Source organism: Pteropus vampyrus, unplaced genomic scaffold (assembly GCF_000151845.1).
Source record: "Pteropus vampyrus isolate Shadow unplaced genomic scaffold, Pvam_2.0 Scaffold5, whole genome shotgun sequence".
NCBI classification, from domain to species: Eukaryota; Metazoa; Chordata; class Mammalia; order Chiroptera; family Pteropodidae; genus Pteropus; species Pteropus vampyrus.
In genome coordinates, this window is record NW_011888786.1 from 2,152,326 (window position 1) to 2,157,927 (window position 5,602).

Here is a 5,602-nt window from a genome sequence, read left to right on the forward strand (position 1 = left end):
TAAAGAGACTACCAATAGTCCGAGGAATGACCTGGCAATATACACAAAATATCACCATTGGATACTATTAATTACTCACTTATAAGAAGCAGGGATCCAGGTGACTGTGTATACATCACTTTTAAACATTTTTGTCAAAGTATCAAATATAATGAGATTGGTCACTCCTGATGTCACTGAAAAAAGTGGAGAAAGAAAAAGGTGAGGTCAGGGATTTAGCTTTTTAACTCTAGCACCTGATCGATGACCCAGAAGCTTCTATGTGCTTCTGAAGGAAAGGCTTATCTGCTATAGCCAAAGGGCTGAGATCGCTGAGACCAAACCCAGAAAGTCCCCCTGTGCCTGGCTGGGTGGCCAGCGGAGATGCACTTGCAGCCTTGCTATTAAGGGGAGGATGCTGACTGGGAAGGAATGGGACCCAGAGAGCTGTGATGGGAACATGTGGGAAGACCCCGATGATGCTGAGACACGGAGCCCCTGAATTCCCATGAGCTTCTTTACCAGCGAACGAGGTCTGCCTCTCCACCCCTGTCTGCGGGAAATAACCCCGCCTTGTCCGAGGAAACAGTCAGGGCCTCCCCCAGCTTGGTCGTTGTGCAAGACAATACGGATTCTCCTAGAATACTCCCCATCACCCCTCCTCCTAGACCTAGAACTAGACTCACGTTCCAGCAGGTCCTGAAGGGTGGAGTAAGAAGTGACCTACAAGGACAGACACCAAGCCAACGAAGAATTACTTGAGTTTTCTAACTTCTACAGACACAGCTCGAGGGTTCAAGAGGGGCTCCCACAGTTTGGTTGGTTGGTTGGCTGAAACACTGACGTGGGAAAGGTGGTCCACAGTGAGGGAGTTAGAAATGCAGGACCTCCCTTGGTTTCATGTAAATGGAAGGATCTAAAGGATCAGAGAGACTGGAATGTTTGAAGATTTGTCATTTAATGCCCACTCACCCGCACTGGGAGGGTCCAGAAGACAGACTCTCACAATGCCCGTGAGAAATAAACTTGAGAGCGGAGCACCGGCGACTTTGAAAAGCTCTGTGGCCAGCGTTCTCTATAAGTCACACCTGACAATCGGGAAACATACATGCAATGGGGGTGATTGGATCCCAGGCTGGCGGGGGCCACACGGAGTCCCCGAGATTGCCCAAGACAAGGTAGATGTGGATACCCTAGGCAACAGCAGAGTCAAATCGGCAGTCGGAACAGGGTGGATGCCTTCTTGGTGATTTATGACTCAATTCAATGACCCAGGCCTTCCTCCAATGCCTGCTATGGTTAGAGCAAAGCACTGAGTATTGCGAGTAACGCAAAATGAATGTCCTCAAGGAGCTTATGAGATAGTCTGTGTGCCTGCAATGAGGCTCACGGTGAGAGCCGCTCAGCAGGCAGGATGAAAGTGGAGAGTTCTGGGCGTCCAGACCCATCCAATCCCCGGGAACCAGGAAGTCTTCCCATCACAGTAAACGGGACTCTGTGGGTCATGTGACATAGCGATCATCATACTGTACTCTTTTATTCACGAGTTTCTTCTACTAAAATGCCAGCTTCCTTTCCTGAGAGTTACACACGCACTAGTCAAGAGGAGCAAAAGGAATCAAGTGAGATATCACCTGAAAATGTAGATTATAAAATTTAAATATCCCATACACATAGCATATATTTTGTGTATCATATTTAAGTAAAAACAAAGGAGCAATTTTTTTAAGTTGTGAAGCAGTTTTCCAATTATAACTGTAATAATGATTATTAGAGAAAATTTTTTAATAAAAAATTAGAAGGAAATAAAGAGGAAATTGAAAACTAGTAATTCTACCACTCAGGAAAATAACCACTAACATTTTGATATATTTCTTTCAAGAAATTGTTTAAGCATACATGGATGATTTTTAAATATGACTGTGGTAACATTATATATAAAATTTTATATCTTTTCATTTTATATTTTATACATTTTATATATTTTCTGATATCATTTATATTAAAAACAATTTTAAATAACTGCATAATATTCTAGTTTATGGGGATACCATGATATATTTAACCACTATGTTATTGTTATATTTTTAGGAAATTTCCAATTTTGTGCCCTTTGGAAAAATACTGTAATGAATATTCATTGCAAATCTTCGGTACTATCTCGTAATAGTACCTTTAGAGATACATTAGGTCAAGTCCCCTGAGGTGTAGGCACAAGACAGGATTAGAAATACGAGCAATTTATTGGGAGAAGTGCCTGGGGTGGGGGGGAATGGAGAGGGAGCTGGGGGAGTCTAGAAGAGCTGTGCCATCAAGACGCAAGTCTAATCCCTACGCCCCTACCCTACTCAACGCCACCCCCCCCCCGCCCCGCCCCACCTCAGCCCTGCACAGGGAGGAAGTTTGGGAAGTTTGGCCCAAGTGCAGTTCTAAGGAAATTCCAGAAGTCCTAATGGGAGCACTCAAGCCAAAGTCGCCCACCCCAGGAGTCGTGCATCTCCTTGCAGGAGCATCCTGCCTGTGTCTCTGCCGCGTTCAGCCATTGTCTGCAGCAGCCCGCGGCAAGAGCCGCCTCAGCTGGATGGCAGCTGGGGCTGTCAGCCCATTTTGCTCCTGGCATTCAGAGATCTGAGAGGCTCGTTTTCATGACCACCATGGGAGGGATTCCCATCAACGGGATTCTAAGTTCTAGAAGCAGAACCAATTTTGAGGTTTTCGAATAATATTAAAAATTCCTTTCCTATTTGATACACATTCTAACAATTGTGAATATTTTTTTTTTTAATTAAAAAAATGCCTCACAATCTCTCTGATCAGGGACCATGTCAGCTGGGTTCCTTCTCAGCTGGGTTCTTGATCTCTCTTAAAAAACCTTTACACTCATGTTCTGATCATTCTCTCCGCTTCTGGGCACCTCGTCTAATCACCTTATTCTGTACTCCGCTGCCACAAAAATTTTACTGAAGCTCAATTCTGACCTGCCACATCTCCAAAATCTTCCAAGGGTCAAAGAAATATAAACTTAATATACATTGGTTTTCTAGGGATGTGTATTATGTATATAGCTAATTATATATGAATACTAATTGTTCACAGATACTATAAATGTATTTTTAAAAATATTATGATGTTTGACATTTTAAAAAACTTTTCTGATTGGGCAGAGACTAACTAAGGTTTAGTGGTAACAAAGGGCCCAGACCGGATGTGCCTTTGATATGCAAACTAACCGATCCGGAGCCCAGCCTCCTCTACCTGGCCCCGCTCCCCAGGAAGCAATTCCCCTGTCTGCACACCGCATAGCTTGGAGCCCCCCAGAATAGTCACACGAGCCAGCCCCAAACCGTTTGCCCTGCCCTGCCCTGCCTGTCTTCTCCCCGGAAACCCCAGTGAAAGCCATGGCCCTAGCCCCGCCTCCTCCTGTCTCCTCCTCTCAACCACCTTGGCGTCCTCCCATGTGGCCCCGCGTGGCCCCGCCTCCTGGCTCCAGGACCTGGGAGGATGACAAATTTTGTTTTCTGAGCCTCTCCTTTCTCCTCTTGTGAGCGCATCTGACTGACCATCTTATAAAAGAATACAAAACAAGTTGCCATAACAAAATATCACAAAATTGGATAGCTTACAAGAGCAGAAACTTATGTTTTCCCAGTTCTGGAGGCGAGCCGTCTAAAATCAAGGTGTAGACGGGGTTGGCATCTTCTCGGGGCTCTGAAGAACTGTTCCCTGCCTTCCTCCCAGGTTTGTAGCCCCGTGTACTCCTCGGCTTGTAAATGCATCTCTCCCACCTCTGTTTCCACATGGCATCCTCCCTGCGTGTCTTTGTGGTCAGTTGGCTGTTCTTCTTATAAGAACGCCAGTCATACTGGGTTAGAGGCCTATCCTACTCCAGTATAACCTCATCTTAATATAAGTAATTACATCTGCAATGATACTATTTCAAAAGTCACATTCTAAGGTACCGGGAGTTAGAACTTCATCTTACCTTTTTTTCTTGGAAGAACATAATTCAATTTATATTATTGAGATACTATAGAAACTTCTCCCAGTGAACAGTCAGATAAAAGAGACAATAACATAGGTTTTAAGTAAAGCTAAAAGTATTCCATTTAAAGGGATACTTATTCTAAGATTATATCTTCCCTATCCTTTTAGTATTGAAATGTTCTTTGTTTTAATAAATGATAGTGACAGTAAATAATATAGGATTTTTTTAAAGAAAAAAATGAACAGCTGGCAACTTTTGGAAACATTTTTAAAATTTTACTTCTTCAAGAAAATGTGTTCCAAAATCATTTGACTATACATTCTAATTAGGAAATCAAATTGAATAAGTGTCTTAAAAAATGTGTTTTATTTGTTTATTTATAACTTATACCTGAACATTATTCCCAAAATAGGAGTTTTAAAAGATTAAAGATGAGACAACATTTTATTTATTTTGTAATGATATAATTTTGGAAAAATTTTACTAAAATTATTATAGATAAATATTTAGTGATAACAATGGGTTTGATCATCTTTATTATTTTTGTGAATCATAGTTGAACACAGGGATACAGTAGTGAAAACCAGATTCTAAGTTTAATTTATTTCTTTACTTGATTATCATAGTTGTCAGGACTGAAAAATTACCTTGGAAAAGCACACATTATGCAATGTGTACTTAGGAAGATGTTTATGGTTATTGATATTGAATATATAAATTTATATTTCAAATACCCTTCTCAGTAATGTCCAATTTGAAATTTTACAGATCAGCAGTTTTATTATTTTTAAACCTGATGTATCTTGATTTATAGATTCAACGAAGGCAACAGTATAAATCCAATTAAATGTTAGTAAAGCTAAACATTTTTCTTATTTTGTGATAAAATTAAGAAATCATCATTAGGCAAATACCACAGCAATTATTGTTGCAGGAGAGGGCCAGTGGTGGATGCTAAACTTTGTGGGCAAAGGTTGGATGAGAATGGGTGATGTGCATAGTTTTAAATCTCTCCCCATCATAAATGTTTTAATTGTTGAAGAGAAAACAGTAACTTTACTATTGGAAGATAGTGAGCCTGGAAGATGCCATCTTAACCAAGTCATCAAAATTTGCATTACCAGGAATAAAACACACTGACATCATGTACCAACTGATATAATGATGCACTTAGAAGGGCACATCACTTCTGTGAAGATTTTGCAAAAAATCCATGACCTCAGTCAAATCATGAGAAAGCATCAGACAAACCCCAGCTGAATCGCATTCTACTAAATACGTGGCCACTAGTCTTCAAAGATGAAAAACAAAGACTGAGGAACGATTATAGATTGGACGAGACAGAGGCAACATAACAATTAAATCAACATGAGATCCTAAATTGGCTTCAGTACCAGAAAAAGGATGTTAGCAAGAAAAATGGCAAAATTCAAATCAGGTCCGTAGATTAGTTGACGGTACTGTATCAGTGTGAATTTCCTGGTGTAGAGCGTCGCAATGTGATTATGTAAAAATTAACATCGGGCGAAGCTGGGTGAGGCTTTATGAGCATTCTCTGTACTATTTTTGCAACTTTTCTAGACGTCTAAATTTTTTTTCAAATAAAAAAATTTTAAATATTCTAATAGAATGTGTAAT